Source organism: Patella vulgata, chromosome 2, assembly GCF_932274485.2.
Source record: "Patella vulgata chromosome 2, xgPatVulg1.2, whole genome shotgun sequence".
NCBI lineage: Eukaryota > Metazoa > Mollusca > Gastropoda > Patellidae > Patella > Patella vulgata.
In genome coordinates, this window is record NC_065880.2 from 45,615,174 (window position 1) to 45,627,274 (window position 12,101).

A 12,101-nucleotide genomic window follows, 5' to 3' on the forward strand; every position below is an offset into this window, starting at 1 on the left:
GGTTTGAAATAAAATAAAGAGATTACTTGAGGTATTATTTATCCTGAAAACAGACGCTACATTACTCTTATCACGCCATTTTTGAATTAGTAAAAGAGACATGTACCATCTCCACATATACTTAATTTAAAAAACTAATACTAATATGGACATGTTTTAGAAAGATTTTGATTGCGCGTTTGATTGATTAGTCTAGCTGCAAATAAGGTGTGATAATCTATAGGTTTATAAACAAAGTTTTGTAAACGATCTAAAAAATAAGTAAAATTGAAAATATATCATGTTAGGAATGTAATATTTGGATATTTAAAAAACTGTAAATGTTAATACCCGTTCTAAATATCATAGTATGATTACTGTGGTATTTTATTTCATTCTCGAATAGTAAATGATCCAAGTTTAATGTTCATTTACCACGTATTCAAACACAGATGCTTGCAATTATCATTAAATTAATTGATCTTATTAGGTAATATTATAATACACATATATTATGTATAAAATGATAGTTATCTTAATGTCAGTATCTTGCTAACATTTTCAATTTAGATTCTTTTGAAAATTATAGTAAATCACGATTTTGTTTAACAGGTGTGGGCGATAGCTTATAGTAAATACATGTAGATTAATAGAGCAACAATGTACTTGTAAAGGTTATGATATATTTTAAATCATTTAAATTTATTTCTTGTTGTTGTTATTATACATTTAATTCCTAATTATATATATTATAAATCTCTATGAACAGCATGCTTAGCCCAAAATCATTATTATTTTTTTTTAAAAAAAAACCCCTCAAACAAACGATAATCAGAATTTGAAAAAAATACAATCACCAAAAACTTAAAGGTTTATCTATAACATTATAATAACCGGGCAAATAAAAGAACTTTTATTATCTAGTTTGAATATTATCATGATGCGGATTAGTGATGGAAGTAAATGTACATCTTGTACAACCCTAATATAATACACTTCATCAAATTTTGAAAGAGCAACCAATCATTCATATATTTGGTTTTTAAGCTTTTCTGTTTTGATTACGCAACCCCCGATCTAATCACGTCTTAATCGGCGCCATTATATTGTGTAACCTACATTGTCAACAAATAATAACGAAACATATAATATGCGGGCACCAACAAAAAAAAATAAGGCGCGCGAACAAAATTCGAACTCCAAGGAACTTTGTGCCTGCGGCTAAACCGCCAGCATGGTAAAAAGTATTTAGATTTTAGGACTAAGTGTTTTAATAAACCCTATATTGTATTATATTACTTTAGTTTCATTGTGGCTTATTAACCCATTGATACAGACGATTCTTGCGAGTATATGAATAGGTTGGATGAATATTTTCAATGATTTTCAATATTAATGTGACGAAGTAATATATATTATGGTTATTGTTTTCATTATATATAATATAATATAATAATAAAAAAGATGTTTTGGGTTGAATATCGACTTTATGACCAGAATTAAAAAGAAATTCACCAGAATTGGATATTAAAACGAAGCCCGTAATGAATGAATTATTTCATTATTATATATATATTATTTATTATATACTTCTGTCCCTGGGTGTATATAAATAACACAACAATAACGAAGATGTTGGCAATGGGATGTCTCTAAACTGTGTCCCAGTAAGACCATATTGTGATCTTGATTACTTTATCAATTGTAAAGTTTACTAATCAACAGCACAAAATAGTTATGCTCTAATACATTCTACCTGACATAGATTTACACACAAAACCAGAACCAAATCAAACTGATTTCACTACAGAGCCTAAGAAAGAAATATAGTGAAAAAAGCCTAAAAAGAAAATAATTTCGCGTAGTCTCGAACATTCCAGGATATATTGTCACCTTTTCTACGAGTACGAAAAAAAGTAGCATCAATATTGTGTAGAAGTGGCGATTGTCCACTATGTAGTATGGGAAATAGTGTCTCAACCCACAAGTTAACAATACATTCTGCATATTTCTGCACCGACCTTTGACACAATACAAATTCATTAGTCCAGTCGGTGCAGAACAGTAGGACGTTAAACCCCTGTAGTCGAGATTGCATTTCTCGCCTTTGATTGTCCAAATATTCAAACTTGATTTTAAAGTGTGAAACTCGAAATTAGGATAAGTAGGCCTACGACAAGTTTGGAACAAAGCCTTATTTTCCATTGTATGAAACAAAATGGTGTTAGATGTGAGAGAGAGAGAGAGAGATAAATGGGGTTTAACGTCCACTCGACACAAACTAGGTCATTTCGGGACTAACATATGGTGTAATTTTATTTCAATAATTCGCTTGCGCGTAGGGGTCTTTAGCAGTGGGAGGAAACCGGGGGACCCGGAGAAAACCCACGAGGTTGGACAGGCGACCCTACTCCTTGTCACGTACAACCGGGGATTCGAAACCACGCCAGTTGACTCAATGACAGGCCGTATGATACAGCAGGTACGTGCTAACAATTCGGCCATCCACCCCCCCCCCCGGTGTTAGATGTAAACGTTTGTTGGGTGTGTACATGAATTGCATACGTAAGAAACATTTTTATTTCCACCTTTTATACCAATTAGTAGAAGTCTGATTATAAATCAAAAGAAGCCTTTCAAGAATTGATTACTACTATCGTCTATTTATTCTTGCAAGTTCTGTTGTATAAAAAGCTAATCCGAAAGTTGAATACTCGAGTGGACCCGTGTCAAAGGAATGTTTTGAATGTGGGCTAGACGTTAAACATGATAAACCTTTAGTTTGTCCAGTGGCAAGTAACCGTTGGCACCGACATCCATCCTTGACACTCATCCATAATTCACAATTAAGCTCGGACTATCTCGACAAATGAATTTCGAAAAAAAGATCACAAAACCAAACTTGTGTATAATATCTGTAACTTAAATATTTATGTAATAGTGAATAATCTCTTTGAAGAAAACCTAATCAGAATTAGATAATTATTCAAATGGCATTGGATTTAAGAAGACGCGTTTTATCTTTTCTTCATATTTCATAAATACCTTTATCAATCATGCATAATATCTGCATACACTCTTTGTTCATTTTACGCAGTTTTGAAATATTTCATAGATTAAAAGTAGGTCTTGTTTCATAATCCGATGTTCTAACATGCAGATAGAAGTTCATACTTTATAACAAATTATGCTTTATGATGAATAGAGCAGTAATAGAACGTGCCCAACGCCTTCTTTATAATAAGATATATAGGTATTTCTAGGTTCAAAGAAACGTTTAATGTAAATAAACTACCAAAGCAGCCATGCTGCATCATTGAGGAAGAAAAAAAAAAGCCGTGATGTCTATCAGACGATTCACTTAGATTCTGTATGATGCCAGAGTTGGGTATTGCTCTGAAGCTATTGGGGAAACACTTGGTTGAGCACGTGTATTGCGACTACCATCTAAAGCAACCCTATTATTTAGTTGTCCTGTTACGAGTACAATATAAGATATGATAATATTTCTCCCATCACAGGACATGCGTTGTCACCCAATTTCTCGCAAATATCAGCGGACCTTTCACGTACACTGCCAAAGTGCACCATGGACCTTTTTTGCTATTTCGCAGCCATCACCCAAACAAAGAAAAAACTTAAAAAAATTCTGAATATTCGTTTCGGACCACGTCGTTATTCCAACCCGGAATACGAGAGAAGTGGTTTGGGGAGAGTAAATAGACCAGCTCACTGTATTGTGGATTTTAATTACTCCACAGAACCAAGATCATTTAAATGCCCACAAAAATATTCCATCTATTGCAATTGGCTGCAAGTGAAAAGAACGATTAGTAGTGAAATTTAATGGTTTTAAATAAAAGAAAAGAAGTTTCGTTCATGAATGCAAAAACATAACGATCTCGTTTGCCGTGTTTTCGCTTGATCAGTTAGAATATGGCACCCGACATGATTCTTTATGGTTTTGTCATGGCGACATCGAAGAAGTGCTCTTCAGAAAACAGGGTCATTTGTCACGTGATATTTTATCCTAATCAGTCGTTAATGTTAATCTGAAGGGTTGCTGATAAAAATGAACGACACGTTTTATACAGCACCATTCACAAATTAATATCCTTTGGTCGATTTTTATGTGCAAATCATTTGTGATTGTACCGAGAATAGAGACGGGTTTGCCCACTTGGTAAGAACAATGATTTGTCAGTTGTAATCTGAGTTTGGGCAAGATTATCAACATCTTTGGAGAGAGTTCGGCTTCATGGGAACTATGTATAGAATACGGGTTTCTATGGAATCCAGACTGGAAAGCTGACATAAAAATAACAGATTATGACGGATGATCTGTTAAATGTTTATGTCTTTCACACATGAACTCGCTATCATCGAAATAAAACCTGACTATTTTTCCGCCAATTTCTTGTTAGTTATATCACAGTTCAGTCGGTCTATCAGCCCAGAAATGCACATCTGCAGGTAGAAATGGTTCGACTACTGATGTCTTCCGTCTTGCTCCAGCCAAGTGGGTCGTTCTAAGGACTTCCCTTGAGCACGTTTTGTATTTGATGACAAAAATGTTACTGGCCTATAACTCCCTTAATTTCCAAATTAAACTGATCCCAAACTGTACTGCACACATCCTAATATATAATAAACCAATTGAATTAAAGGTGAAAATTATCATATAAATTTAATAAAATTCAACGGATACCCTATATTTCTGTCCCTTTTAAATGTCCGCCGAACCAGAATTAGAACACGCACGTGATTTCACGTCACCTCAAAAATATACAGAAACTGTTCGGTAAGTAAAGATTAAGATTTCAGTGTCCCATTCTTCACTATTTGTAACATAATTACTTATTTACATGCAAACTGTGATGATATGTATTGAACATTTTGCAATTTAAGCTGGTTTTACTTGCGCAAAGGCTCGTAGTGTGTATCAATTGTAGGTGTAAATAAGACAATTATCACGGCTACAAATATTGCAGCTAATCTGCAGGGGACATTTGTGAAGACCCAACTTTAGCTGTCAAGGTAGTCGAACTTTTTTCTCCAAGAAAACCAACTGGATTGGCTGTCTGGCAATCTTAATATCCATAAAATTGTTGGAATTTAAACCAGTATAAATGGACGCAAGATGGTAAACTACACAAATTAATCATATATTATTAAACACGAAACTGTCCTGCTACTAAGTACAAGTTTCTGCTGTAACACAAGGGAAACCTTATCAAAGAAACAGTAGCCTTTATTCACATGGAGATATACCAGAATAAAACAACAGAGAAAGTTAACTGTGGTTAATTCAAATGTGGTTCATTATTTCACTTTAATTTTTGGAGATTTTTGTGCGGATTAGCAAATGTAATTCTTTAAAGTCTCTAACTCAGTATCATCCAAAGTCTTCCACATTGACCACACGAATTATTTGTCAAATTAAATCAACATTAATGTTGTGATCTTACCGGGAAAAGATGGGCTTCTGATATCGAATATGTAAGACAAAATAAACACTTTACCATTGGTACACGAATCGTGTACCATAATGCGTTTCAGCGCCATTTGTAACAAGGGACTCGAAGAAAGAGGCTAGACATATTCCACAAGTCATGTCAAACGGTGACGTCATATTCTTTCCTGGAGAGCATTCGCAATAAATACTATCGGTGTAGACTGAAAAACAAAACAAAAAAAAAAACAGATGCTATAGATTGCCATGCGACTGAGACTTCTGGCGTATTTCGCCGAACATAACTGATTAGAAATTACAGTAAAAACAGAAACGGTTGAATGTAAATCAGTTTATACATTCGTATTACATTATTATTTGCGTTGCGACACATTTGTGTCAATTTCTAGGTCGCAAATGATGCTTAACGTCCACTTCCATCCAGTGTGGTACCACAGACGATCTATCTCTTTAACTATCTTCATGCCTTATAAAGAATAACCCTGATTTATTACAACTACATAGTAATCAGTCCTAATCAGCCCATTATACCATAACTATCGGATTGTTCTTTAGTTCATCTTTAGAACAGATCTTTGTATTTGTGTACTTAGAAAAGAGAGGAGAATTGCGCGGAATACATGTAGGTACATTAATAGAAACGACAGTAATTTCATTTCGGCATTACAGTGATTAATGAGTATAACTTATGAATTAGCAGAAGTGAATTTTATAACTAATACGAATATGTCAGTGTAAATGCTTCAAGAGAGACCTTCATATATCAGAAATAAATCACACTCTTATTGTTTTTCATTACGAATAGGTATTCGTCTTCAGGGCCGGTGGAAGCAACACTTGATTGGGGGGGGGGGGCTACCATCCTAGGACTTTAGGCCAGGGGCTAGTAAAATCTCTTACCCTGAAAGCACTGCATTGATGGTGCTTTCCTGTGATGCTGAACTAAAGAAATAATACCAAGATTGTTGACACTCTAGAGGTCACAATTTTTATCCGATTTTGATGAAACTTACGATGTATGTTTATAACCTAAAGATCTCGATTCCTTTCGATATTGGCGCATATCGGACCGTAACTTCTTGGATTATGGCCCCTGGTTGCATTGCAGTTGATGATGCTTTCCTGTGATGCTGAACTGGAAAAATAATACCAAGTTTGTGGACACTCTAGAGGTCACAATTTTTATCCGATTTTGACGAAACTTACGATTTATGTTTATAATCCAAAGATCTCAATTCCGCATATCGGACCGTAACTTCTTGGATTATGGCCCCTGATTCTACGAAAAATCACATTTCTAGCTTGTGAGCCCTCTAGAGGTCACAATTATATAACCGTTATGGTCGAGTTTGAATTTCCTGAAAATCGGATCGAAACCTCCCGTTGAATGGCCGCTATCCTTTACGCTAATAGTGTAAAAATATATGTAATACAAAGGCTTCTGATTTCGATGAAAGTTAAAACATGTGTTAAGTATCACTAGTTCATCGATGAGTTCAAGTTTGGTGTGCATTCGTTCAGGAGTACTTGCGGTCAGAATATTGCCCCACCCCCTAACCCCCATACACCGCCGGGCCTGGTCTTTATAAAAGATGGGTACCAGGGATCTGTACATCTGTCCCCACCAAAGTCGCCGTCCTGACTGTTTTAAGGTCACTGTTTGAATATTTTGCAATTTTGGAATAAAAAAGGTTAAATTAAAAATTGTTCTGACGTGCCCTTACGGGTTTGGATAACAAAATGACCCTGAATTCCAGATGGATGATGTCTACAGACAAGTTGAACGTTTCAAACAGAAATCTATAGAGCGATTACAAGGTTTTGAAAATCATTGCCACAAATTGCCGAAAAATTCATGAACAACTCATTTCAATAAGGTTCATCCTTATTACTAATAGAACAATTCTGAAAAATGATTCTCTAAGTTTCAGGCAACTCTCCGAAACAGTGACTCATGAGTCTGAATTTGGACAAGGTCCATTCTAATGACTTCTAGTAACAGTCGAAAACTTCCAGCAAGTCTGTAAATAAATCACAATAACAAATGTGCCTATATTGTACATCCCATTGCACTAAATCTCGGTTTTATGTTTAGGTCATTTTTTTTTTAGAAATTCACTTTAATTACGAAGTGCAAGATAAACTCGATGGAAGTCAGACTCAAAAGTCACAAACAAAGAGAACTACGTTTTGCTCGCGATCAACTTGCTTCGTCTAAATAGCAATATTTTGTGCATTAAGGATGTGCCATGGTATTTTTTGTCTAAATAAATGTAACAAATACGATGAAAGACATTGCTAGACACTTTATAAGTGTAATGGTTTCTTAGCTCACTATGTTCCTTGTTAATTTGATATGGTTGTCAAGGAATAGCAGACGGTCACGATGGCGACATAATGTGATGTACCCGCAGCGATTTCTGGTTTAGTCAACGATACTCTAGCGCGCTAACAATCTCTTCAAATAATCTGATCAAGTTAAGTCGCCCAAACTCAAGATAGTATTGACACTAGTTCATAATTCAATATTTACCAAAAAGCCTCATCAGTATGGAGACTGTTCTCTATTGTTATTGTCGGTATTAAACTCGTCAGATTTGGAAGAACAAACACGGACTTATTATTGCTGTTGTTTTGGGTGTCGTTGACTTTGGGTCCGTTCAAAAGTATGATTTGGAAACTTTTAACACAAAAAATATATTTCCTATTAAATATATGAACAAAATGTCAACTCGTTTGGCCTCCAGGGCGCGAAACTTGTCACGGAACTCATTAAGAATAATAAAAGTTTTTCGACGTATTATTATGTCTATGTTACACTTATTTCGATGCAAACAACCAATAGCTGAGTATGAGTTTAACTATATTTTATGTTTACATATGAACATGATGATATCTAATATAGCTGTTATGTTTATGAAGTGCGTGATGGCTGTTCTGTTTACCCGAGAGTTGACTTGGGCACAGAGAATGTTATTATTTTCTACTGCTGTCACGGAGTTCATTAAGAATAATAAAAGTTTTTCGACGTATTATAATGTCTATGTTATACTTATTCCGATGCAAACAACCAATAGTTGTGTATGAGTTTAACTATGTCTATGTTTACATGAAGATGATGATATCTAATATAGCTGCCATGTTTATAAAGTGTGTGATGGCTGTTCTGTTTACCCGAGAGTTGACTTGGGCACCGAGAGTGTTATTATTTTCTACAGCTGTATAATATAAAATATGTATAGTTTGGATACATTCAATATTCTTAAGATGTAACTTTTATAGCCTGTCTATCGCATTCTTCATTTATGAAATCTTAAGCTTGCCAGTTAGTCTGACCACTGTCGAAGGCTTATACATAGCCCTAATCTGGACAAAAGGTATCTAGAAGTCACCAAACTATTATGGACAGTTTGTGAAACATAGATTTAGTTGTATGCATGGTTTGCCATAAATATGTTGTTATAAATCTTAATTGTGTCAATGGCATTTAGTAATTGAACCAGAAATACACTGGAAACAATTTTATGGAATACCGGGGCCGTAACTAACTCAGAGCCATGAGGGGAGGGGGGTGTACTCAGGGTTGCTGTAAAATTTACAGACAATGTATATCTATTTTTTTTTATGGTCGACAATTTTTGCCCCCCCCCCCTTAGTTACGGGCCTGTGGAATACACTTTTTGTTTATTACTGAGCAACGTTTCGACTAGGATTATAAAATCTAAACAGATTTGATGTTCCGAAACATGCCTAGTGTGTTCAAGTGACAGAAGAGTAGTGGAATCCTGTGCTATCATTTTAGGAACAACAAAATATCGTTGATAAGATAAATAAGTACGAATAAGCTTTACAAGTACGAATGTAAGGAACAGGGTACGACGTCACAAAAGCCATCTTGTCAAAACCAAAGTCCACTAATCAATGCGCAGAAACAGGCATGCCAAAGAAACAAGCATGCCAAAGAAACAAGCACGCCAAGTTTCGCGTCGATCGTACTTGAATTGACCCCCCCCCCCCACACCCCCACCCAAAGAGCGTCGCCCCCAAGAAGAAGAACCAGACGAGTAGCCCTTAGGGATCAACTCCTGGTCCAACAATTTAACTGTATATTTTATACCTCCTAGATAATGTCTTACAACGTTTTATAAAAGTAATGCGGCGACGTGCTAGTTTTAAAGTTTTATCAATAATTTTCTGTAAGAAATGTATTTTACATGGTGAATGAAAACATTGATTCTACAGAAAATTACAAATCTTATATATGGCCTGTGGATATGGTGCGGAACTCGTGCTCGCTTTAACCTTCAAAATGCCCGATATTCAATATTACAATTCTCAATAAGCTTCTTTTTTTTCAATGTCATATATTCAAAGATTCAATGCTTGCAAAATTAAAACTTTAGTTAGTTAAAGGTTTTCAAGATTATTTATGTCATTTTAATATTAGATCTATATTTACGATTTGCATTACTTTAATATGTTAAATATATCTGTAAATATAATCTTTTAAATTTTATGAGAAAAAATCAGAATGATAGATTACAGTAACTACAAGGTTTTCCACTGATGTTCTTGTTCTTGCAATGGTGGATAATTACAGGATGATAGGAGAGTGTTTGGGCTTTGGCGTATCCGAGAATTAGGTTCTAAAGGACTACCTCACACCACCTCACACCACCCAAATCAGCAACAGTTTACATATAAAAGGGAATAACCCATCATAAACAATGACTTGGTCTTAATTTTTGTTTTGATAATTATCTAGTTGCCAGGTGCCGTATCGACTAGGGCGAAGAGCCATTCGAGGGACAACCATTACCAGTTCCTCACCATTACCCATGAATTGTAGGCATCATGTTCAAACTGTTATTCAATGCACACCCCATACACTTCAAAGTGTTCAAAGATTAAAACGGTCAATTTTAGTAAATATTAAATCTGCATGGTTATTACATTAATTACTATATTTCAATGTGACGAAATGAAACAGACTTCTTAATTATTGTGTTTCCTTTGTTATAAGCATGTGATGTCCATTGCGAATCCCTCGATAATATATATTTAATTGAAGTTGTGCAAAAAGAGGTAGTTTAATGCTTATCTTTGATCCCCATATCAATAATAAAAATTAATATGTATATACTGTTAATCTAAGTGGTGTATAATAGATCATCAAACGATAATTGTCATTATTGTAGAATGCACTGATGTTACAATGACACAGAGGAATTTATACTGAATTTCGGTAATATCAATCGACACACTTCATATAGTGTCCCAGACAATATCTAAAGGGGCAGTAACAATTATATTTCAGGGAATATCATTTTGTTAATTTTAGGGAAAAAATTACTAGAAACATTTGCAACAACTATCTGAAATATCTACTTTCATTTTCTGTGTGGGGTTGGCCGCAAGTCTTAAACCATGTCTATATCTATTTGAGAACGGTATTGTGATTATCAAGACACTCATAAAACCAAACAGTCTTATTCCTTAAATAAAGCGATCATCTGCGAACGACCAAATGGCAAGCTAACTGAACTATTACTTAACGTTTTTGTTTGATAATTCTAATATTAGAAATATTCTATAATTCAAATATTCTTCAATATTACCACGATCATCATGAATCTGTGTGGGGTTCAGGTGCTCCCTTTGACGGAACGGAAGAACACACAACTCCGGTAAAGTCAAACGATATATGTTTCAACTCAAATATACGACAGTTCATTAATCCGACGCCCCGGCCTATTGAAACTTCGTATTATAATTATTTTGCTTTGTCAATCCAAAATCCTGAAATTTTATCTGCATAATGAAACTTGTCTGTCTAGTTTGGACACGTCAGATTGTAGAACTACCATCCCTCCCTTCCCAGCTTCCAACTATGGAAACTTCACTTCCAGTGTCAAACTACGCCTTACCCAAATACATTATACTGGTGAGTCTACTACAGGACTCCCCCCATATGTAAAGATGTTGCTGGAACTGGAAGTCATAAGGGAAACTGTTTATCATGTCACATTTAGATTATTATTGAAAGTTTGAAAAATACAAACCACAAGAGTATGATCCGAAAGTTCGGATGGATACGTTATTTGAACATAGCTTAAGTAAGGACCAGGTGATTGCAATTCCCAGAATAAGGAACAATCACTAGAATAAATATGTTATTGTCAAATTGGCGTATTAATTACATCTTCCTGTTAATTGAAATACCACTTCAACACTCTAATAACTTTTGTCCACACATTCATCACCATTGAAACGTCTGAAAGGAATTGCTTCACATACAAAGACTTCACATTTTGAATTTCGGTACATATGTTAGTATACAATATGGTTTACGCCATTTTACTTAATTAACCCTAAAAGCCCCTAACAACCCTTGTTAATAAAAATAATTACGGTCATTGAATATGATAGGAAAAGTGAGAAATAAATCATATCAAATTAGTCTGGACATGATGCTAGCTCAATTAAAAACGAGATTAATTTCAATTATCAACACTCAGACATATATTCACTTTCTAGATATCAATATAAATTAATTCTTTACTGCCTAACAGCATTAAAATAATTAGAAAAAATTATCCTGGCCGCCGACTTCAGTCAGACAACAGAAGAAAAATATTGGCATCTTAAA